At 46.6% G+C, this 25,901-nt stretch overlaps 1 long non-coding RNA gene across 12 annotated transcripts in view; it reads right to left on the reverse strand.

Annotated features, from left to right (window-relative positions):
• The window catches only part of LOC144826311 (uncharacterized), a 1,506,634-nt gene that overhangs the window by 231,475 nt on the left and 1,249,258 nt on the right, over positions 1-25,901 (reverse strand). For 10 of the 12 annotated variants that reach the window (XR_013609779.1, XR_013609774.1, XR_013609778.1 and 7 more), the window contains one exon: positions 11,780-11,870. The exons of the other annotated variants lie outside the window; for them this stretch is intronic. This is a non-coding gene — a long non-coding RNA (uncharacterized LOC144826311). The remainder of the gene's footprint in view (positions 1-11,779; positions 11,871-25,901) is intronic. 12 annotated transcript variants of the gene reach the window in all.

The following is a 25,901-nucleotide window of genomic DNA, read 5'->3' on the forward strand; positions in this document are numbered from 1 at the left end:
TCTGAAAAGTTCCCGTAGGTATCCCGCCACATCCGATCCCTCTTCCGATGATGGAATTCCCCGGACCCTTATGTTTTTCCGCCGGGAGCGGTTTTCCAAGTCCTCACTATGTGCCTGGAGGTCCAGCTGTTGTTCCCTCAGGCGCAATACCTCTTGTTGTAGCTGCGTGATTTCCTCGTCCTGCCGTTGTGTGGAGCATTCTACCGTGGCCACTCTCTCTCCCAGACCATCTACTTCTCTCCGGATTTCACGGACTTCACCGGCCACTTCCTGCTTTAGTGTTTGGAAATCATCGCGCAACGTGCCGAAAAGCGACTCCAAGAAAGACCTGGTGACCGGCGGTTCACTGCCTCCTGCCGAGTGAGAGCCACTCGCCGCACCCGGAGATGGCTGATTTCTGTCCCCCTTGGTCTGTGATCTGCCGAGCATTTCAGGGAGCGTGCGCTCGTTCTTTTTACCAACCCTCTGGTTCGCCATCCTGTCCGCTGGGCAGCCCAGAAGACCGGTCTGCGCCCCGGCAGAGCGCAGCCCACCATGCCGCGAGCCCCAGGCGCGGGTGGGTCGCTGAGTCTCTGGTCGCTACTTCTGCTACTTCTGAGAGGGGATCTCACAGCTGTGGAACATCTGCATTGGCCCATGTGCAATGTCCCTGGGCTTAGACCTCCAGTTGGTCGGCGGGGGCCCTTATTCTGCTTCGCTGCCCCTATGCCTGCCAGCCCCCACGCAGCTTCCTCAGCCGATTCAGGCTCAATCCTCCCGGCTGCTCCCAGTCAGGACTGCTAGTGCAACCACGGGCGGGCACCCAGGCTCCAGAGATCACTGTGCGTCCACTACTCCTGTGTTCCGAATCTGGTGGCCCCTCCTGTCGCTCCCCAGAGCTCCGGGTAATGCCTCCCACCGCCCAGTCAGCGATGTCCTGCTCCGCTTAGGAGCGGCTCGTAGAGGGGACCCCAATCCCAGCGTCTCTGGCTGTACGTCCAAGCCCGCTACGGCAGGCCCCCGCTCTCCCGCCTGGGCTCACTCGTCGTAGGCCGCAGCCGCCGCCTCCATGCAATGTGCTGCCCGGCCCTCCAGATGGTATTTCTCGGGGGACTTCACCACTGCCCTTGGGGTCCCGGTATGCTCCCTCGTCTCACAGGCCTCCTTCTCACCTCTTGTGGCGTCTCTGGGTGGGGTCTGCACCGCCACCGGGTCACTCACGCCGCCCGGCCTCTTCACGGCCGCAAGGCTCCTCCGCTCCGGGTCCCGGGCACGCCACACGTCACCCCCGGGTAGGGTACCTGGAGTGGGTCCCAGGACCACGCTGGCACCAGGACACGTTGCTGTGTCCCCCGGTCCTGCCGCCGTCGCCAGAGCTTCGTCCTCGCCGCTCCAGGTCCGCCGGCCCCTTCCGGTCTAGGCCGCAGCGGCGGCCTCGAGTTATAATGTGGTCGGCCTCCAGGGGCGGGGTGTCTCGGGCGGCTGCCCCGCTTTGCTTCGGGTGCAATCAGCCTCCGCTGCGGCGCCTCGGACGCACCTCCACGCAGCTCCGCAGTGGGCCTCCAAAGACTCCAGGGGCAATGCTACTCCCCGCCGAGCCTCGGCCTCCGGCTACCGCCGCAACCCCGTCTCGGGGTCCCGACGTCCCAGCCTCCGGCACACGGCGTTCAGAATAGCTGCGGTGTCGGATCTCGGGCTACGAGCCCACCGGCAGCTCCCCACACCCTCCTGGCACTTTCAAGCGGGAGAGGGGGGAGAATAAGCTATTTTAAGGGCTTAGGGCCTGGACGGGTTCGGGAGCGCCGGGAGAACACGTCCTCCTACTCCGCCATCGTGGCCACGCCCCCTGCTGCTTCATTTTGTAGAGGCATGGCAGCAGGAAGACACAGATAAGTGCACACTCAACCTTGTCAACCACAGCTATGCAGTGGAATTCTGGAGGATTCCTCTGAAAATTGATTTGAAGGTGACCCATCTTCGAGCACGAGGTCCAAAATGTCTAGCTCTGCGACAGGGGGTAGAACTATTGTTCAAATAAAAGGATCCCTCCAGAAGAAAGTTGCAGGGGTACTCATTCAGTTTTGTTTTTAGCCAAAGTGTCAGGAGCTTACTGACCTGTGCTAGATTTGAAATGGGTCAATGTTTTGATTCAGACTCTCCACTTTTCGATGGTGACTTTGCAGTTGATTCTTCATCTCATAAGAACAGGAGATTGGCTGGAGTCCACATACTAAGATGACGTGTATCTCCATGACCCTGTAAAGCCCTCACATCAAACATTTTTGCGGTTAGCCCTGGCCACGACCACTTTCAGTCACAAATCATCCCTTATGGTGTTCACCAAAATCCCGGCTATATTGGTGGCACTCCTGCATTCCGAAGGTATTTTTGTGCACTCTTATCTAGACAACTAGTTGGTGCAGGCTCAGTCAGTGTATGTGCTGTTTTCCCATACAGAGTTCTAGAAATTCTTTGTTCTCATGGGTTTCTAATCAATTGGGATAAGTCTTCTTTGAGTCCATCACAAGACCTCATGTTCACTGGGGCTTCCAGCAAGGAGGATGGCCAAGCTTCAGGGTCACATGATGAGTCTTTTGGAACATGACCGCCCAAAGATGGAATCTTGTCTCAGGGTCCAGGGAGACATGACATCTATAATCTTCTCGGTTCCATGGGCTTGGTTCCATCTCCACAAATTGGCTGCATTGGACCTTCTCAATTGAGATTCAAGGTCATAGGATTTGGCAAATCAAATTCATGTATCTATCAGGTGAAAGGGGTTCTGACATGTTGGTTACATTCAAAGAACCTATTGCACGGGGTGTAGCTAGAAACTCCAGATCCTATGAATATTACCACAGACGCCAATTTGTCAGGCTGGGGCACCTGAGGGGAAGCCTTGCAGGTGCAAGGGTTTTAGACTGACACAGAGACAAAACATTTCTCAAATTGGAGGGAATTTGAAGCTGCAAGAAAGGCTCTTTTTGTGCTGCAGGGGAGAGCAGTTCTAGTGAGAATGGACAATGTCACAGCCAAGGCTTATGTGAACAGACAAGGGGGGGACTCGCTCCAGGAATCTGAGCAAGATGTTTTCCTGGGTTCAAGGTACTCTTTTTTCTCTAAGGGTAATTCACAATCATGTGCTATTCCAAAGTAATAGCAGCTTTCCTCAGCAGGGACATTCCCTTTTCTCTGGAGTTTTCCCTGGATCTGAAAGTGTTTTCTTGCTTGGCTCAGAAGTGAGGTCTTCTAGTGGTGGATCTGCTTGCATCACGAAGCAATGCCAAAGTTCAACAGTTCTGTGCCAAGGAAAGGGATGTTCGTACTTGGGTAATAGATGCTCTGCCATGTCAGTGGCCAGAGGGCCTGATGTATGCCTTTCCTCCATTTTCTCTCCTCAGACTCTTTCTGGTGGGGGTTTGGAAGTTAAGGGCCAAGGTAATTCTGGTGCCTCCTTGGTGGCCAAGAGACAGTTGGTTTCCCCTGTTGTTGACGATGCAAAGGGCTCCGAGATAGCCTTTTCCACTGGTTCTGTCTCCTCTGAACTTATCACTTTTGAGGCTAGAGAGTCTATGGAACCTCTGTTTGATGGGCAGTAGGTTGAAAGGAGGGGATTAAGAGGTCAGGGTGTTTTGGAGCTTGCTGTAACCCTTACAGGGTTCTAGGAAATGGTTGACTCGATGTTCCTAAAATAGGCATTGGGGTTCTTTTAGATAATACTTCTGTGAGTCTGCTGATAGTGATGAAATTTGTGCATGGTGGTTCCAAGTTGGGATTGAAGGAGGCCACACTGAGAGTGCAGTGGGCAGCAATTCAGGCATTCAGGGGTACCTGGAATATATAATTGGATGAGGATGGTTTGGTGTCATGTCTCTTGAAGGGCCTATTCAATTCCTGTCCAAGGTGGGTAGGTCAATTCCTCTTTGGAATCTGGTGATGTTTTTTGAATCTTCAATGTCAGCTCCTTTTGGACCTTTAGAGGAGGTTGAGTTGCAGTTCCTCATGCTTATGGCAATTTTTTGGTGGCAATCACTTCGGACAGTGGGTTAGGGGAGTTGTCTTCTAAATTTCCTTTATGCTGGATATTTCAGGACATAGTGGTGTTGGTTACAGTTCTTGCTTGCACTCTAAAAGTCAGCTTTCCCTTTCACACACAGCAGGAAGTAGTGTTTCCAGAGAATGTATCCCTTCCCCAGGTTCAGTGGAGGAGGAGAGACTGCATCCTCTTGAAGTTAGATGGGCTATTCTAATCTACTTGCATAGGGTATAGCCTTTTTGTAAATTAGATTGTTTGCTTGTGACTTTTGGGCCAGGAAGTAGGGGGAGAAAGCAGCTGTGGCTACTTTGAGCAGATGGATTAGCTTGTTGTTGCCTAAGGCATATGAGTTTCAGGGTCAGGTTCTTTCTTTGTTCAGGGTAGAACTACCCCAAGTATGGCTTCTACTGTGGTGGAGATGCAAGGGGCTTCTATTGATGAGATTTGCAGTGCTGCGACATGGGCTGAATCCTCAAATGTTGCTAAACATTATAGTCTTGCAGAAATCTAATGTATTTCTGATGTTTTTGGCTATAATGCCTTATCTTCTGTGACGAAATGGAAGTTTTCATTGTGCAATGTTTTATAATAAATTTGTATGGTCAGCAGGCATTATCATTGGTCTAGTTTTATTGCTCGCTACTTCTCAATTGTAATGGTTGCAAATAGGAAGGATGAGCAGTGTTAGACCTGGCATCTTTGGCGTGGTTTCCCCTATCTTTTTGCCTCTACCTCCTGTATTTTTGATGCTGTGCTGGATTTCGTTTTTGCTGGTGTAGATGCTTTGGACACTCTGCCACTGCTGATCAGTGCCAGAGTGTAAGTGCTCCCTGTGTAAATTGTTATTCTGATTGAATATACATGTTTGGCATATTTGTATCACCATGAAGTCCCTAGTAAAGTGCACTGGGTGTGCCAGGGCTGGTGATGACAAATGCTACTAGTGGGCCTGCAGCACTGATTGTGCCACCCACAGGAGTAGCCCTAAAATGATGTCTCAGGCCTGACACTGCAGTGCCTGTGTGCAGTTTAGAACGGCCATGTCCTCCTGGTCAGTGTCCCCACTGACCAGGCCTAACCCTTCCCTTTTTGTGCACATCAGTCACCCCTATGGAAGGCCCAAGGTACCCCCTGGGCAGGGTGCAGTGTATGTAAAAGGTAGAGCAGGTACTAGTGCAGGTGACATGCTCTGGTAGTGAATGGCAGCCATTTTCGTTTTTCACTACTGGAAGGCTATCTTGCTCCATAGGTTAACATGGGGGATGCTGGCTACAGTGGTTAACAGCATTTCTTCCCATAGGAACAAGATAGGACATAAGTATCTAGTATCCCTGAAGTCAGAATTTAATAACACATCTTTTAGGAAAGGTTGTTTTTAAATCCTATGTTTTAGAAAGTTGCTGTTCTCTTGTCTGACCCTTCTGTGTGCCTGGGCCTGTTTGTGTATTGACTGTCTGGTTTGAGAGTGACAGGGGCTGGGGGGATGCCCCAGGAGGCTGGATGAGTCAGCACTAGGCTGAATGACTGCATTTGCAACTGGAGAGGTGGGAGGAGTTAGCACCTGGGCTGAATAGGGCTGTGCCTGCCTTCCACAATGCTGGCTCCACCCCCCTGCTGGGCAGCTGAGGACCCTGCCCCTCACTCTGAAAGGAAAGATGCAGGCAGCAAAACAAAGTGCTCAGGATCCACCCAGAACTGGTTCAGACCGGGCTGAAGGCCCACATGCACCAAGAGAACATAGACTTTAGGGGTATAAGTACAGGACCCCTGACAACAGAAAATTAGATCATCCTGGAAATCAAGAAGGAGCCTCTGCCAAGGAGAAAGCTGAAACTGAAGAAGGAAGACTGTCCTGCTGTTGCTCTGCTGGACTGACCTGTTGCTTTGCTGCCAAGGAGAGGGGAAGGACTTGCTGTTGAGCTGTGTCGCCTGTCTTGAAGGAATCTCCAAGGGCCTGAGAAGAGCTGGCTCCCTGTTTTGAAGTCCCAGGAACAAAAGGACTTCACCCCCAGCTTCCCTGAACTCTGCTGAGAGAGTTCTGTCGTTCCTAGAGTGCTGGATCCAGTTGTGGGGCCTCTGGAAGTTGTACCTGTGCTGGGAAGCTTGAAACTAAGCTTGAGTGACTTTTGAATCTGAAAAGTGTCGCATCGCTCGCTTGCGGAGCGCATCCCGGACAGTGCGAGAAGTTTCCCGCCGCTACGGAGGTAGAGATCGTCGCAGCGCCTGACGCCGCTGCCAGAGATGTCGCATCCTTCATTTGCGGGACGCACCAGACCGGTGCGGGAGAATCGAACATCGCTGCGAGTATCGTTGCAGAGCCTGTCGTCGCTGGGTGAGAACGCCGCACCGCTTGCATGCGGACCGCATCACGTCGCTGCGAGCATCGTCGCAGAACCATCGCATCGAGGAGCTGCGAGAGAGAGGATCACCGCTGGATCGCGCATCGTCGCCCCGGAGATCTTCGCAGCCCCTACGAGATCGTCGCATCGTGCCTTTGCGAGAACAGACTTCCTACGGAACCTACGCACCGGAATCCATACAAGTGGCCTTCCTCCCCATACAGACCGGATACGTCGCAACACGCCCGCTGCTGCAGCGGGGCTGTCTCAAACGCCTCCCCAGGGTCTCAGGAGCAACGCATCGCTTGTTTTCCACCGCACCAGCTTCTGCTTTTGGAACTTTGTTGCAACTAAAAGGTACTGTGAGTAAACGTGACGCAACTGTGAACTTTTCACGCATCAGTAGAGAATTCTATCGCAACGTAGAGAATTCTATCGCAACCTAAAGAATTTTAACGCAACCTTAAGAACTCTTTTGAAACCATATTCTTGAACTGTCTATGTTGGATTTTTGTCGTTTTGGTCTTGTGTAGTTTAGATTAAAATACCTTTATTTTTCTAAACTGTTGTGGAGTCAGTTTGTGGTGTTTTCACTGTGTTACTGTGAGTGTTGGTACAAATACTTTACGCATTGCCTCTGGTTAGCCTAGACTGCTCGTGCCAAGCTACCTAGAGGGTGAGCAGGGGTTATCTCAGAGGGTTATCTCCTTGCCCTGACTAGAAGCAAGGGTCCCTATTTGGACAGTGGTACCTACCTCCGCCAACTAGAGACCCCCAGATCTAACATTGGTGGTCAGGCGGTGGGATTTGAACTTGTATTTGTACTTGACCCACAGTAATTGGTGTACATCACTAGTGAGTGCAGACCACTACGCCACCGCATACTACTGGTTTTTGATTTTTGATTCCATTTTTGAGTAACTCTTCAAAACATCATGTCTGCGAAAGGAAAGGCACTCAGTGAGGGGGCAGAAGTAGAGATGCAGTTTGCCATTGGAGATTTGTATTCATACAAAGTTGAGCAACTTAGGAAATTCTGCCTTGAGTTTGAGTGCCCCATAAAGAGCGCCTACAGAAAGGAGGAGCTGCAGAAAATCTTGAAGGCCCATTGGGAGGCACAAGAGGGAGATGATGATGTGGATGTAGAAAACAGTTTTCAAGTCACAGATTTGCCAGTGGGCAAAGTACGTGCAGGAGCTGGCAGCAACCATTCCAGCAGGGGCCTCTCCCTAGAAGAGTTACAAGAAAATCAGAGAATAAGAGAGTATGAGTCGGAAGTCATGAACATGAAAATGAAGCAATTGGAAATGGATAAAGAGAGAGAAAAGGCGGCGGAGGAGAGCAAATGTGCCCGCGCCTTGGAGGAAAAGAAATTGCTTTTGGCTTATGAGTTGAGCATGAGAGAACTGGATCTTAAAGCCAAGGAGGTGGGTGCCAGTTCTAATGGTGGCAGCGCGCAGCCAGTGCAGGGGGGTAAAGTATACATTCCCAAGGACCTGGTGCAGAATTACCATAGGAGTGAGGATATTTATGCCTGGTTCACTTCGTATGAAATTGCATTGAGGATGAATGGTGTGCCTGAACAGCATTGGGGGGCGGGCCTGTGGAAACATTTTGAGGCTTCTGGGAGGAGTGCTCTAGAGCCCTTAGAATTAGCAGGTGCCATGACCTACCCCAATATGAAGGAGGCCTTATGTCTCAGGTATGGCCTTACCCCAGAGCAGTACAGACTGCAGTTTAGGAACTCCAAGAAGAGAGAGTCTGAGACTTGGATGGAGTGTGTAAATTTGTACTCACGTGCACTGGAAGGTTGGATGAAGGGCAGTAAAGTAACTGATTTTAAGGGGTTGTTGCATTTAATCAGTTGGGAGCACTTGAGTAGTCTTTGTGTTCCAGAGCTGCGCCAGCATCTTTTAGACAGCAAGCTGACAGACCCCATTGAGCTTGCTAAGGAGGCGGACTGCTGGACCAGTACCAGGGTCCACAGAGGAATTGTGGGTACCACAGCCAAAGGTGGGCAGGGTCCCCATCAGAAGAGTGGGGGGGACAAGGGTAATCAAAAGGAGTTCTCACAAGGGCCCCAAAATAATTCCCAGGGAAAGGAATCACAATCCCCCAAACCTAAACAGCCATGGCCCTCTAAGGGCAGGCGGGACAATAGAGATAGAAGGGATAACCAAGGCCCCCCTACCTGCTATCACTGCAATGAGGTGGGCCACATTGCTCCAAAATGTCCCAAGAAGAAGCAAGCACCCACTGGTGCCCCCGCCCCAGCGTTAGCTAGTGTAGCTTTGGGAGGGGATTTGGTTTCTAGTGAATGGGGGGAGCTAGCAGTTACGACCCTTGTCTCTCTAGGAGACCAAGAGGTGGTCCAGGAAACCTTACTGCCCTCTAACACTAAGAAATATGGGCAGAAGGTGACCATCAATGGGAGGGAGATTGAGGCTCTGAGAGACACAGGAGCCAGCGTGACATCCGTGAGGTGTCAGTGGGTGTCTGAAGAGCAAATCATCCCTAGTGCGCTCCGCCCTGTAGTGGCAGCTGACAGCTCAGTGCGCCTCTGCAAGCTGGCGCGTGTTCCCTTTGCATGGGGGGGAGTCTCTGGTCTCTTGGATGTAGTTGTCAGTGATGCCTTGCCTGTAGACTGTCTGCTAGGTAACGACCTGGAGAGTTCTCCATGGAAGGATGTGGAGCACAGAACTCATTTGGAAATGTTGGGTCTGCCTGCGTGAATCAGAATTTAATAACACATCTTTTAGGAAAGGTTGTTTTTAAATCCTGTGTTTGAGATCAGCACTTTTATAAAGTTGTTGTTCTCTTGTCTGACCCTTCTGTGTGCCTGGGCCTGTTTGTGTATTGACTGTCTGGTTTGAGAGTGACAGGGGCTGGGGGATTCCCCAGGAGGATGGATGAGTCAGCACTAGGCTGAATGACTGCATTTGCAACTGGAGTGGTGGGAGGAGTTAGCACCTGGGCTGAATAGGGCTGTTGCTGCCTTCCACAATGCTGTCTCCACCCCCCTGCTGGGCGGCTGAGGACCCTGCCCCTCACTCTGAAAGGAAAGATGCAGCCAGCAGAACAAAGTGCTCAGGATCCACCCAGAACTGGTTCAGACCGGGCTGAAGGCCCACATCTACCAAGAGAACAAAGACTTTAGGGGTATAAGTACAGGACCCCTGACAACAGAAAATTAGATCATCCTGGAAATCAAGAAGGAACCTCTGCCAAGGAGAAAGCTGAAACTGAAGAAGGAAGACTGTCCTGCTGTTGCTCTGCTGGACTGACCTGTTGCTTTGCTGCCAAGGAGAGGGGAAGGACTTGCTGTTGAGCTGTGTCCCCTGTCTTGAAGGAATCTCCAAGGGCCTGAGAAGAGCTGGCTCCCTGTTTTGAAGTCCCAGGAACAAAAGGACTTCACCCCCAGCTTCCCTGAACTCTGCTGAGAGAGTTCTGTCCTTCCTAGAGTGCTGGATCCAGTTGTGGGGCCTCTGGAAGTTGTACCTGTGCTGGGAAGCTTGAAACTAAGCGTGAGTGACTTTTGAATCTGAAAAGTGTCGCATCGCTCGCTTGCGGAGCGCATCCCCGACAGTGCGAGAAGTTTCCCGCCGCTACAGAGGTCGAGATCGGACGTCGCATCCTTCGTTTGCGGGACGCACCAGACCGGTGCGGGAGAATCGAACATCGCTGCGAGTATCGTCGCAGAGCCTGTCGTCGCTGGGTGAGAACGCCGCACCGCTTGCTTGCGGACCGCATCACGTCGCTGCCTGCGAGCATCGTCGCAGAACCATCGCATCGAGGAGCTGCGAGAGAGAGGATCACCGCTGGATCGCGCATCGTCGCCCCGGAGATCGTCACAGCCCCTACGAGATCGTCGCATCGTGCCTTTACGAGAACAGACTTCCTACGTAACCTAGGCACCGGAATCCATACAAGTGGCCTTCCTCCCCATACAGACCGGATTCGTCGCAACACGCCCGCTGCTGCAGCGGGGCTGTCGCAATTGCCTCCCCAGGGTCTCAGGAGCAAGGCATCGCTTGTTTTCCACCGCACCAGCTTCTGCTTTTGGAACTTTGTTGCAACTAAAAGGTACTGTGAGTAAACGTGACGCAACTGTGAACTTTTCACGCATCAGTAGAGAATTCTATCGCAACGTAGAGAATTCTATCGCAACCTAAAGAATTTTAACGCAACCTTAAGAACTCTTTTGAAACCATATTCTTGAACTGTGTATGTTGGATTTTTGTCGTTTTGGTCTTGTGTAGTTTAGATTAAAATACCTTTATTTTTCTAAACTGTTGTGGAGTCAGTTTGTAGTGTTTTCAGTGTGTTACTGTGAGTGTTGGTACAACTACTTTACGCATTGCCTCTGGTTAGCCTAGACTGCTCGTGCCAAGCTACCTAGAGGGTGAGCAGGGGTTATCTCAGAGGGTTATCTCCTTGCCCTGACTAGAAGCAAGGGTCCCTATTTGGACAGTGGTACCTACCTCTACCAACTAGAGACCCCCAGATCTAACAAGCAGGTAATGTCTAAATTACTTATGGGTAATTGCATTACTCTGAGTCTTATTCCCTCGCTTGCAGCCATAGTCCCTCCAACCCTTCCTATATACAACTGACACATTTTGTTGGTTGGAGCTTATTGACGACAGGAGGTATAGCAGGGGAGGGTTATTGAATAAGACTACATGGGATTGATGTCTGGGGAGGTAGGAGGACCTCAAATGTAATTTGAGGCCTTCCTGCAAAGGAATTTGATGCAGAGTAATGCAATTAACAGTAAGTAATTTACACATTTCCTTACACCTACCATTTTACTTGTCACAATTACTGCTTATACCAATGAACGGACTAGGAATTAGCACACCATTACATCTTACAAATTAGGTGGAAGGAAAAAGGATCTCTTCAATGTTTTATCCTATACATACTATGTAAAGTGCCACACAAATATCAACAAAGTAAAACCATCACTGCAACAAGAACCTCATTTATTTATTTGATATCTCACTTTCTATTGTTCTTCCATTCCTAGTCTTAAGCAAATTAAGACCGAAAGATATATTGAGCAATGCTAAAATCTGAAATGTTCAACTGCATCAACAATTAGCATAGTAGCAGACCTACTAATCACATATCATGATGACTGCTGACACACATATGTTAACAATTATATACAGCTTATGACGCAAAGACAGACAATTAGGGCCTGATTTTGTGTTTAGTGGAAGGATTATTCCATCACAAACATGAATGATATCCTGTTTGCCATATTACGACTCCCATTAAATTCCATTGGATATAATGGAACTCATAATACGGGGTATCTGCCATGTTTATGATGGAGTAACCCATTCCTCAAACTTGTAATCAGGCCCTGTAAGATGCATCTTAGCACATAAACATTCATGACAACAGGAATCCCACAAACCTTATGAATGTAAGTGAGCCTCATTCTAGGGAACACTCCTGTCCTGCAGAAAAATTGGCATTGTCAATGAGTCAAGACAGCCAGGAACAACCTGTGATCCAGAGACAAGAAAGCAGTTATATAAGAAAAATGAATATGTGTCGAAATTCTCATCTGATGTGATGGCAACTATGACACAGTAGATTTCCCATGTTCCCCTGATAATACAAGGCAAGGAGAACTCTTTGCTTGCAAGCCCAGGCTCAGTTTCTGAAAAGCAGCGGAAAACAACCTTTACTATGCAGTCTTTACCACAAAGTGTCATTACAACAAAGTCATTACTACGCACGGTTCTTTAACATGCAAGTAAGTAAATAAGCATAGGTAAGTCTATACTATTGTATTATTGTTTTATAATTAGTTGAATTAGAGCATAATTAATAGTATTAATAAAACATGTTAAACTTACAATTCATGTTTGTTTAAATTATGCAAAAAAATCTTTTAGGAGTGGGATGCTAGGTGTATAGGGGTAATGGGTAGGAAAGTGTGGTAATACTTGGGTATTATTTACAATACTTGTGTATTATTAGTTTTTGTAAGTTTATAAATATTAAACGTATCATGTATATTTGCTTAAAACAAGCAAAATAATATTAGGAGTAGGGTGTAAGGGGTCCAGGGGTAAAGATTGGGGAAGTGTATTAGTCCTGAGGTATTCATGAAAATACCTGTGCATTAATATAGTTAATTAATAAATACATATTTAGTTATAATGCATATTTGTTTAAAACATGTGTAATAATATTTTAGGATACAGACATCTATATCCATACTAATATAATAAAGAGAGAGCCCAAACCTTTGAGGCGGGTAATCTCAGGAACCACAGCACCAATCACAACACCCAATATAGCGTTGGAAAGGGCAGTTGCAGCAGAAGGACATAGGCTATGCAGACGCCCACCATATACATTTAAAAGGTAAAAGAACCGTGCCAGCAAAGTAGTCCCTTGTGGGCATGTCTGCGTTGTGCTGTGGGCGTGTGCTGGGGCATGACAAATGCTGGGGGCGTGTGGTACGTTCCGCCCTTCATGCCATGTCTCATATTGTGTGCTAATCCCACCCTGATCCCTTTAAATACCCCTGCACCCCATAATCATAACCCACCCGTACTCCTTAAAATACCCCAACACCCTTAAACACTAACCCATCTTAACCCTAGAAATATACCCTGTACCCCAAAACCCAAACCTATCCCTAAACCCTAAAAATACCCCTGTACCCCAAAACCCAAACCTAGCCCTGAACACTATAAATTCCCCTGTACCTCAAAACCCAAACCTACCCCTGAACCCTAAAAATACCCCTGTGCCCCAAAACCCAAACCTAACCCTGAACCCTAAAAATACCACTGTACCCCAAAACCACCCCATAACCCTAAAATACCCCTGTACCCCTAAACCCAAACCTAGCCCTGAACCCTTAAAAAACACCTGTACCCCAAAACCCAAACCTAGCCCTGAACCCTTAAAATACCCCTCTACCCCAACACCCAAACCTACCCCTGAACCCTAAAAATACCCCAGTACCACAAAACCCACACCTAGCCCTGAACCCTAAAATACCCCTGTACCCCAAAACCCAAACCTAGCCCTGAACCCTAAAAATACCCCTGTACCCCAAAACCCAAACCTAGCCCTGAACCCTTAAAATTCCCCTGTACCCCAAAACCTAAACCTACCCCTGAACCCTAAAAATACCCCTATACCCCAAAACCCAAACCTAACCCTCAACCCTAAAACTACCCCTGTACCCCATAACCCAAAACTATATCTGAACCCTTAAAATACCCAAACACTCCAAAACAGATACCTCAGTACCCCAAAACATATACCCCTATACCCATACTTACCTTATCCAAACATTTAAAAAAAACATGCTTTTACCATTCATGCATTTACAACGAATTTCATTCTAAATGTATTCGTGGTAAAAGCATATAAAATGTGATGCCATGTGTTATAATGGCATTGCGGAGTCATGATACTTTCGTAATGAAAGTATGCGGAGTGATGGTATGCGGAAAGAAAGTTGCGGAATAATGGGTGTTTACCCTCCCCGGTAAGTACATTGTTGGCACGGCGGCCCACATCCCCAGCAACATTTTTTCACCACCCATTTGAAAAATGCACAGGTCTCTCTCATTGATGGCCAGCACCGACATACACTTTTAAACACACCTCCCGCCACAAGTTCTAGAATTGCGAACTTTAGAGCTGAGGAGCTACGTTCGAATCTCGGCATCAGCTCAACATCCTGTGATTCCAGGCAAATCGCTTTGTCTCCCCGTGCCTACCACAAATGAATGTGTTCTTCTATAATGTAAATTGTGCTCATGCCATGTTGTCGAGTTCGCGCTATATAATATTGCAAGGAAAAATAAAGTAGGGAAACTCGAGTTCACACACTACTGAACGCGCACTCTTAAGTGCATCAGCAGTGCACTGTGAATCGGAGCGTTTCACAGGCCTGTCACAGATAAGAAATGCTATCAAAACGAAATCCTACAAAACAATATACTACTGGCCGGCAGCAGTTCATACCTGGACAACGTCGGGACGGGCTGCTAGTAAAGAATATAGAAGTAATGGATGGGAAAATGCAGTAATACCACAATATTAATTAAAATACATATGTAATAATACATGTAACTAATAAATAAACATTTAAGTCCCAATTCATAAAGAAGCAAAATAGTTTTTAGGAGCGAGATGCAATGGATCTAGGAGTAATGGGGGGGGAAGTGTGTTAATACTCAGGTATTAAAATAGGGAAACAGATTATTAGTCAGGTATTAGTTGAAATATCTGTCTTTTGATGTGTGCTTTAAAATGTAAATTAAAATACAATTATAAATATACATTAATAATGTAAAATAAAGACTACTAATTACATAAAAGTAATAACATAATACACATTAATTGTAAAATTATATAACAGTTTATTTGTGAGGAAAATTAAATTTTTCCCTGTCATGTGTCCCTACGTGTTCCCCATTATATGTTATATGTGCATGATCGATATGCATATGTTCCCCCTTGACCGAATAAAGACGCAATTATAGTTGTGTCCAACGTTAGTATGCCAGTTATCCAGTCCTCGTGAAAGCAACGAGTATTAGGCCTATGTTGCCAACGTTTTACCTTGTACACGTTAAAGTTATGGAGTTGTCCCCGTTTTTAGGCCTCACAGGGCCTGGACACCAGATTCGAGCCTCCAGTCTCCTGAAACCACTCCGAGGAGCGATGCAGCCCCTCCCGTATTCCTGACCCTTCACTTACTTTCTGCCAAGCAGCGCGGTGCCCGGCCTGGCCTGCCTGCCTGTCTGCCAAGAATATGTTATGCCTCTAGTTATCAGTTCAGCTCCCCGGCTTCACATTCCTAAGCTAACGAACCGCATAAACATCTTCAGCTATAGTCTAGTCTTTCTGTCTCCATGCAAGAGAATTACTGAATTAATATCCATAGAAGATTCATAGCACACGCAATACACTAAGAAATATATGCATGCACTAGCCTTAGTGTCAAGTAGCCTTTGCCCTGATGACATTTAGATTCAAGCAACATGTTCTCCAAACACCAGATATCAGATATGCTATAGGTACATGTCGTCCTGACATCCCAGACTTTAGTCTCCTCTTCTAGTGCTAGAAGTCAGAGCCCCCAGCTCTCCCCAGTTACACGTCATGGCCCGTTTGCGCGCACCAGTAGGTTAAAGGTTCCAGCTGCCCAGGTAGCCCCCTCCATGTATCCACCCATTTATGACACTTCTGTGACATTTTCATCACATGTCTTTGTGCACGCCTTCTTTGTACGCCCATATGTTCTTATCTCACGTTTGTCACTTGTTACGCCTACTGTATGCAATACAATTGTACCGTTTTACTATATATACTATGTAATGTTAATGAGACGTTGCAGCTGCCATTCCATTCCATTGCATGCCACATCATGGTCTTTAGGCTCGAGCCATCCGATTAAAGCCATTCTGACTCAGATATCACGGATCCTGCCTCTTATTTATTGAGCTATCTGTTATAGTTAATGTATAGAAAAATAGTATCGGTAATTAATTATTTATTTACCACATAGAATGGCGCCCGAACAGGGACGAGCCCCTTCCCCACGCGCCGGCGATGTAACGCAGGCCCCCTGACCCTTCTACAGCCGTGACGGACCCCTACTGTGCACGTGCAGATATTTCTGCTTCAAGTCTCCCTCAGGCCCACGGAGGAGACGGAGACTGCGGTCCGGCATCCAGACGAGGCGGTGAGGAAGGCGGGTCGTCCCGACCAGAGCCCAAGCCGAGAGAGCAAGGTCCGAGGTATCCGGAGGCCCACCTGTAACCGAAGCCCGAAGCCCGAGGCGCATGCGTAGTGCGTAGCAGTAACCAGACGTCGTAGCAGTCCAGTCCAGTCCGAGGCCTTCAGTTTGCTTCCCGGTGAGTACCGTTGCTGGGGGTATCTAGACGGGTTCATTAATTTGTGCCCGGTCCGACGGGTTTGGGTACACAGATCCGGTCCGACGTGTTCACCTAGGTGGATACGGTATGACGTGTCTCTTTAGGAGACCGGTATGTTCTGTACTGTTTTAGCAGTGCATCCAGTAATTCTAGTAAGTCTGTTCTCGAGAAATTCAAGCATTATGTTTTCAATGTATTAGGTAGTATTCTGTTCGAACTGTTATTAATGTGTTCTTGATGTCGTGGTATGAATGATTGTTTTGCTATTCATTACTGTGTTCATTGTGTATTGTGTTCAAGTTCAAGTACGGTTCAAATATGCCTTTGTTTTCGAAGTTACGTCAGATAAAAACCAGAAAAGGGTTACTCGAAGAATCAGTTCCTGTCCCTCCCAGGGACAGTCCTGGACATTTCATGTATCATAAACATGGCTTAGATGCCATACTGTATCTAGATTTATGGGTGGACTACACCAAACATCTGGAAGAGAAATATAGATGGCCTGTTTCAGGAACATGGGATGCCGAGTGCATCATAAGAGTAGAAGAAGCATTGTGGAAAAAGAAAGCCAGACAGTCCCAGAAAGATGCCATAGAATTATGGCGTAAAGAATCGCATAAAAGAACAGAGAAAGAATTCAGAAAAGCAGAATTAAGTAGAGAATCCTCAGAGAAAGCCCAAGAAAGGGAATTACTAGAAGAAGGTGAACGAGTTAGAGCAGAACAATCAGACAGACAGAGAAATGCCCTTATTAAGGGTATGTATCCTCTTCTCGCCGAGGGTTTGCCTAAAGCGACCCCGGAAACGTCCTGTAATTTACCGCCACCCTTGGTTCCGACTAAGCTGCGTCATAAACCGACTGCAGCTGAAATTTTTCTTTCTTCCTATTTAGACGACACTGTCCCCGAATATGCTAATACGAATCCTACCCCGCCTGTTCAACCTCAGCACCCTGTTAATAATGTAATTACTGTACCTCCAGCCGTTGGTCCCGGGAATCCTGTCCATGTGCCAGTACCCCAGGACCAACCCACTTTACGTACGCCTGCTTTACCAGTCACGTTACCAGTAGCCGCACATTCAGTATTAATTGACGATTCCAGTTCAGGAGGGGCAGGGGGAGGTATTCCTATCACCCCGCCTCAAACAAAACGCCTGACGCTGAGAGATGCAGCGTTACAACGTACCCCGAAAGTGACTACGTACGAAGCCCTCAGAAAATATTTCAATGAGTGCGGATCTGATTGTAGATATGATCCAGTACCAGGTGAAGATAGTATGATAATATATTCCATACGCTTACGACGAGTTGCAAGCTTCTTGGTTACCATATCAAATATGAAAGAACATCTAGACAGAATATATCATTTCATCCGAACCGGGGAGAAACCAGAAAGTATTCACGAAGCTATGGTACACAGAAAAGTCGAGATTCAAGGCATGATTTTGCAATTTTTTATAAATTGTTTAATAAGAGAACAGGATCATCCTGATAAAAATCCAGAAGAGATGAGAGTCCTGACCCGATGGAGTGACAATATAGCAGAAGGAAAACACAAGACACAGAATAGTATAGAAACCATGTACAGAAAGATTCGGAAAGAAATTATAGGCATACACGAGAGGGAGAAAGCAAGAATAATAGCAGAGAAAGAAAATGACTCTTCAGACGAAGAGGTAGACAACGAGAATCCCACCAGAATAGCGTATGTAGGTAGGACGAGACCTTCTGATAGACACACACGCCTAGACTACAAGAAAGCTTTTCCTCCTCCCGTACCAGAACAGTGTTCTCTTGAACAAGTATTCCAGGCTACCGATAAAGTTCTGAAATTACGAATAGGTTACAGTAAACTTAGTACCATGCATGAACAAGAACTAGCCCGATCAGCAGTCCGATGGGTTAGTGATTCTGCCACGTTTCCAGACGAAGTAGTGGCTCAAATGTTTCTGAAGCTGCCCCCAGCCGAGCAGCGACTGATGGGTATGTACATGATCCAACACCTCATCACACTGTACGAGAGTCAGCATTCTGATCCAGGTCCCTTATATAATGTACTGAACGAGTTACTCCTAAACAGATGGAAAGGTCTAGGTACCGATTTAATTAGCGTCATTTTAGAACAGCGTCACAAATACAGAACGTTCCTGACTCCGCATTTTGTTCCTGTTTCACCCCCATTCTACATAGATAGACAGAATCCGTTGCGAGAAGTGCATCCAGTTAAGGGAACGGGGGGTGAGCTCGAACGAGTATTTGTTTACACCCCTATAACGAAAATAGAGCTACTAGAAATGAAAAAGTTAATGCCCTGTCACGATAAAGATCCAGCAGGGTTCCACCGAGAATTAAAAGACATGCTCCGTATGGGAGAATACAAGTATCCTGATATCATCAAAATGTTAAAGGTCCTGTTGCCTGCGGGCATATATGAAAAACTTAAAGAAAAAGAATGGGAGGTGGGAGAGAAAAAGATAGATTGGACCGCGTTAGAAACCGAAGATAACACACGAGTCCCAGGTACTGGTCTTGGGGATAAAGCCAAAGAATTACCCGAACTGTTAATACAAGTCTTGCCAAGATTACTAGCCACGAAAAAGGAAGACTGGGACGCCATCTCAGCCTGTAAACAGAAACAAGACGAAGACACTAGTGATTTTTATTCCAGATTTGAGAAATGTTTCATTATTAATAGCGGTCTGAAAACAAGTAGTGAGTCGTATCCACATCTTTTTGTTACCAAACTAGTTGAGAATTCTTTACCACAAGTTAAAAATCGAGTATTGAAAGTCGAGAGTACTTGGCAAGCTAATACCCCGTCCCAAATGCTACAGATGTTACAGTATCACCAGAATAGAATCAGGGAAGAGCAAGAACACGAAAGAAGACGTATGAAAGACACGAAAATGAAAGTACTAGTTGCACAGTCTGTTCAACCAGATAGTCAGAAGAAGGGTACGAATCAAACTAGTCATTCTGCAACTCCTGTTAAAGGGACATGTAATTACTGTAAACAGCCAGGTCATTACATAAACGAATGTGCAGTTCTGAAACATAACATAGCTACAGGTAAGACGAAAGAGAGACCGCGTCCTCCTAGACAAGAACATGTTCCGCAGAATACGCAACCACCGCAGAACGCACAACAGACAGTTACAGTACCGCAGCCTATAGCTGCCACACAACACGTTACACAACAGATGTACCAGTACGCACAGTCAGATTATCCAGAATATCAGCAGTATTCATGATAACAGCCTAGAGAGGGAGGTTGGCTTGCCTCTCATCGAGATTCCTGTAGATCAAGAGGGTCCCTATGTACACAGTCAAGTATTAGGGAAAGACAGAAAGTTTCTGATTGATACAGGGGCAAGTAGGACTACCATCAGTCATGACGAGGTTCCAGGGGCTCCACTCTCAGGCTCAAGAAATGTTTCCCTGGGATTTTCAGGAAAGCCTATTGTTAATGAAATATCGAAACCAGTTTCCCTAGAAGTTGGTCCATTGTCCCGAACTACAGACTTGTTACTTACGAAATCCTGTCCTGAAAATTTACTTGGTATTAAAACATTGAAAGAATTAGGAGCTGTAATATGCTGCTCTCCGGAAGGAGTGAGATTGTTTTTACGTGATTTTAAAGGTCATTATGTGTTACGAGATTTTGATCCAAGATTACTGAATGTACCACAGCATTTATGGGCGCAAGGTCCAACTGATGTAGGTTGTATGCACATTACACCATATCGTGTTACTCTGAAACAAGGTGTTGTATTACCACGAATCCGACAGTACAAGTTGCCACCTGAGGCTGTAGCAGCCTTATCGAAAATCATTGACGAGCTCATCGCTCAAGGAGTAGTTGTAGAAACTGACTCCAATGTATGTAATTCTCCTATCATTCCGATTCTTAAACGTACTGATCCAAATGCACCTCCAGTTTATCGATTAGTGATTGACCTCCGAGAACTTAATAAATGTATCATACCCCAGTACCCAGTGGTTCCAGATATTTCTTCCCTATTGACTGCCATTGATTCTGAAGCTACGTTCTTTACTGTTATTGATCTCAAGAACGCATTCTTTAGTGTCCCCATTCATCCAGACAGCCAGTTTCTTTTCGGATTCTGTTTAAATGGAAGAAGCTATAAATTCACACGTGCTCCTCAAGGTTTCACAGAAAGTCCTAGTATTTACAGTCAAGCACTTAAAAGACAACTAGACAGTATTCACATGCCAACTGACACTGCCCTGCTCCAGTATGTCGATGATCTATTGATCACAGCCCGTACAGAACGTGACTGCGAACGTGCGTCACTGACAGTCTTGTATTTCCTGGCAGACAAGGGGCACAAGGTGTCCCCTTCCAAACTGCAATTCTGTGTCCAGCAAGTGGTATACCTTGGACACTTACTGTCCAAGAGGGGTAGACAGTTGACACCAGACCGTATCCAGTTAATAGCACATCTTCCACAGCCCAAGACACAGAAGGAGGTACGAGCTTTTATCGGCCTCACTTCTTACTGCAGACAATGGATTCCTCAGTATGCATATCTAGCCAAACCACTGATACAGTTAACGACACAGGAGGCAGCCACATCGACTGTCCTCCCTTGGACCCAGGAACATACACTTGTTTTCAATGAGTTAAAGAAAGCTTTATGTAACGCACCTGTGTTAGCGACACCGAACTACAGTAAGCCTTTTACACTTTTTGTTACTGAACGTGATGGTACAGCATTATCTGTTCTCACACAAGATCAAGCAGGACAACACAAGCCTTGTGCTTATTTTTCTAGCACATTAGATCCAGTAGCCCAGGCTCTGCCTGCGTGCCTCAAGTCAGTTGCAGCCACAGCTCTAGCTATCAGACAAAGTGATTCCATAGTGTTAGGACACTCCCTGACAGTACAAGTTCCACACTCCGTGGAAGTTCTTTTAAACCGAACACAGACTCAGCACCTGACAATAGCACGTTTAACAGGCTATGAACTGACACTGTTTCAGCCACACATAGAAATCAGACGCTGCAACATTTTAAATCCTGCTACACTGTTACCCTCGATTACATCAAACCCTGCCACACATGACTGTGTGGAAGTTATTAACATCATGACCAAGCCAAGACAAGACTTGACAGACATTGCATTACCTGATCCTGACCTGACACTTTATGTGGATGGTTCATGTATGAGAACAAGTACAGGAGAACTAGTCGCCGCATATGCAGTGACTACTGAAACTGAAGTTATAGAAACACATCGTATTGACACCTTGTCTGCTCAAGCAGCAGAGCTTATCGCTCTAACCCAAGCCTGCATACAAGCCAAGAACCTGAAAGTAAACATATACACAGATTCACGTTATGCATTCGGAGTCGTTCACGACTTTGGAGTACTCTGGCAAGAAAGAGGTTTCATGACCTCTCATGGAGCCAAGATTCAGCATGGTCCCCTCATTCAAGCGCTGTTAGAAGCAATACATTTACCGAAAGCCATTGCCATTATGAAGTGCAAAGCACATACGAAAACCACTGACACCATTTCCCAAGGTAACGATCTAGCAGATCGAACAGCCAAGCTTACTGCTCAGACTCCAGACATTCCAGTTAACATGACAAAGACAGATGTTTCAGTCCTGACAACTTGCATGACAGTTAAGGACCCTACACAAGACGTACTAGACATACAGTCACATGCTACCCCAGACGAAATCAAGAAATGGTCTGAACAAGGAGGGGTCCAGACAGATCAAGGATGGTTGACGAAGGGAAAAGCCACATGGTTTCTCCCCGACTCTATGGTTCAAGTCATTATTAATACCGCACATAGTCCAGCACACTTAGGAGAAAAAGCCATGTTAGACAGCATCCAGAACCTTTGGTTTAACAAGCATTTACGAGCAGCAGCCAAGCAGAAAGTACGTACCTGCATGATCTGTTGTCAGTTCAATCCAGGTAAAGGTGTTCCGGTGGAACAAGGTGGATTCCATCCTCCTGACCACCCTTTTGAAGTCCTCCAGATGGATTATATTCAGATGGATCGATGTCGAGGTTTCAAGTATGTCCTCGTAGTAGTATGCGCTTTGTCCAGATGGACCGAAGCTTATCCAGTCCCAGATTACACTGCCGCGACCACTGCCAGGCAGTTGGTTCGTGAGTTTTACCCACGCTATGGTTTACCTAGGGTCGTGTATTCAGACAACGGCCAGCCATTCTCATCCGAACTCATGAAACAAGTATCTCTTCTGTTAGGGTACCAGTGGAAGTTCCACTGTGTGCGACACCCCGAGGCAGCTGGCCTCGTCGAGAGACATAATCAAACTCTGAAAATCCGCATCGCAAAGGTCTGTGCCGAGAAAGGCGTAGATTGGATGGTAGCTCTGCCAGTCGCCCTTTTTTACATGAGAATGGTCGCTCACTCCCGTTCAGGTCTGTCCCCTTATGAAGTTGTTTTCGGTCGTCCCCCGAATATGTGGGGTACACCTATGCCACGTAAAATAACTGATGTTGACAGTAATATGCTGACAGATTACCTAGCTTCCTTGATGTCTGCACTACTCTCTTGTCGTTCACAGGTCGCGGCTGCCTTTCCAGACAACACCCAGGTGAAACCGCACGAGGTCGTTCCAGGTGATCTGGTTTTGATCCGGAATTTCGATCGTTCAAGTCCGCTGGAGCCCCGCTGGAAAGAGCCGAAGCTTGTACTGATGACCACAAGGACCGCCGTCAAAGTGGAGGGCCGCAAGGGATGGCTCCACTCCAGTCACGTTAAACGTTTTCATGGACTCCGTCCAAAGACTTTTTTCAAGGACTGCCCAGATACTGACTCTAAACTCCCCCTGTTAGAGAAAACTCCGCAGCAGGAGTATAAAATGAAATTGAGGTCTAGCAAGTCAGACAGTTTAATTGTTTAAGTCCCTCTCGGGTGAAGCGGTTAGACAGGTTCCTGACATGTATGAGATAGACCCCCATAGTGAGAGAGTTAGACGAAACTCCAAGAAAACACGTTATTGTAAAAATCTGCGAAGCAGATGTATTATTACGTTATTGTTTATGTTATTTCTGAGTCTTACGATCACATGTATAAGTTACGTTTTACATGTATTTTTTCCTCCTCCTGATTCACATGTACATCTTTCCTCTAATGATACAGTAGAGCATACCTTTAGTGAACTACCTCCTCACGAGTTATCTTACAGACTTGCCATGCGCAACAATACTTTTATCCGAATGTTACACTATTCACACCAGACTAGCAATGCCACTAATTGTTGGGTGTGTGGTCGACTCCCCCCTTTCCAGACACCGAAGTTAGTCCTGCCACTCTTTCCCTATCCGTTTTCACACAATGGGTCGTGTGGAGCATGGTTTACGTTAACATCATCCCTAGACGATAAGTCCCTTCTGAATAGAACATGTTTCCCAGACAAGGAAGGTCTTTCCCATAGGACAGGGTTAGATCTAGAAAATGAAGTATATGATCTAGGTAATTATTCCTCGAATTTCATGGTTTTAAATGTTCAGTCCGAGACTACTCCAGATTTGCCCGCTATTACAGTTCTACCAGTGAAAGGCGAATTATGTGTCAGAAAGAATGGTTCAGTACATCTAGGACATAGTGATTGTACTACTGTGGTCAAGTATAGTGACAGTGGGAAATCTACTTTCAAAGCCTCTTGTCATTCGTATTTTGTATGTGGTCAGACCGCATATGTACGTCTGCCCCTAGATTGGGATGGAACATGTTACATTGCCTTCCTACTGCCACCAGTTTTTCTAGCCCCATCTGACTATCACAGAAATACACATCTAGTACACGTCAGACATAGAAGGGAGATCGAGTCCCCAATTGTCGATCAAACTGAAACTGCCTTAGAACAGTATACAGACTTCAATAAAGGTTTCTTTTTCTTCATAGGACCTATCCAGAATAGTAAGCTAATACGTAGGCTAACCAGAACCCTTGAAGCAGTAGTGAATGAGACTACTTCCGCTCTAGGTAACTTAACCGAAGAGCAATCTGCTATGAGATTTGTCGTTCTTCAGAACCGCCTTGTTCTTGACGTCATACTGGCCGATAGGGGCGGAGCTTGTAGAGTCATCGGATCTAGTTGTTGCATTTTCATTCCTAATAACGCACCGTCTGTATAATCAGCTATAACCAGACTTCACAAAATATCCCATCAGTTACACCAGAATCCAGGCACCTGGACATGGTCCGGTTGGCTCTGGAGTATAATATCTGCCTGGGGATGGAAAGTACTGTCATTCCTAGGAATAGTAGTAATGATCATATTCAGTTGTTGCCTATGTTTACAATGTGGCCCTGCGATTTGCGGCTTGTGCGCTACCTCTTGTATTCCAAGTCCTAAGTCCCGTTCCAAGAAGATTCGAGACGAGCAAATGATGCTCTATGAACAGATAGATGGTATCATGAATATTGATGTTTCCTGAAGGAAACGTAGGGAACAAGGAGGGAATGAGGAAAATTGAATTTTGCCCTGTCATGTGTCCCTACGTGTTCCCCATTATATGTTATATGTGCATGATCGATATGCATATGTTCCCCCATGACCGAATAAAGACGCAATTATAGTTGTGTCCAACGTTAGTATGCCAGTTATCCAGTCCTCGTGAAAGCAACGAGTATTACGCCTATGTTGCCAACGTTTTACCTTGTACACGTTAAAGTTATGGAGTTGTCCCCGTTTTTAGGCCTCACAGGGCCTGGACACCAGATTCGAGCCTCCAGTCTCCTGAAACCACTCCGAGGAGCGATGCAGCCCCTCCCGTATTCCTGACCCTTCACTTACTTTCTGCCAAGCAGCGCGGTGCCCGGCCTGGCCTGCCTGCCTGTCTGCCAAGAATATGTTATGCCTCTAGTTATCAGTTCAGCTCCCCGGCTTCACATTCCTAAGCTAACGAACCGCATAAACATCTTCAGCTATAGTCTAGTCTTTCTGTCTCCATGCAAGAGAATTACTGAATTAATATCCATAGAAGATTCATAGCACACGCAATACACTAAGAAATATATGCATGCACTAGCCTTAGTGTCAAGTAGCCTTTGCCCTGATGACATTTAGATTCAAGCAACATGTTCTCCAAACACCAGATATCAGATATGCTATAGGTACATGTCGTCCTGACATCCCAGACTTTAGTCTCCTCTTCTAGTGCTAGAAGTCAGAGCCCCCAGCTCTCCCCAGTTACACGTCATGGCCCGTTTGCGCGCACCAGTAGGTTAAAGGTTCCAGCTGCCCAGGTAGCCCCCTCCATGTATCCACCCATTTATGACACTTCTGTGACATTTTCATCACATGTCTTTGTGCACGCCCTGTGCACGCCTTCTTTGTACGCCCATATGTTCTTATCTCACGTTTGTCACTTGTTACGCCTACTGTATGCAATACAATTGTACCGTTTTACTATATATACTATGTAATGTTAATGAGACGTTGCAGCTGCCATTCCATTCCATTGCATGCCACATCATGGTCTTTAGGCTCGAGCCATCCGATTAAAGCCATTCTGACTCAGATATCACGGATCCTGCCTCTTATTTATTGAGCTATCTGTTATAGTTAATGTATAGAAAAATAGTATCGGTAATTAATTA

Source organism: Lissotriton helveticus, chromosome 3_2, assembly GCF_964261635.1.
Source record: "Lissotriton helveticus chromosome 3_2, aLisHel1.1, whole genome shotgun sequence".
NCBI classification, from domain to species: Eukaryota; Metazoa; Chordata; class Amphibia; order Caudata; family Salamandridae; genus Lissotriton; species Lissotriton helveticus.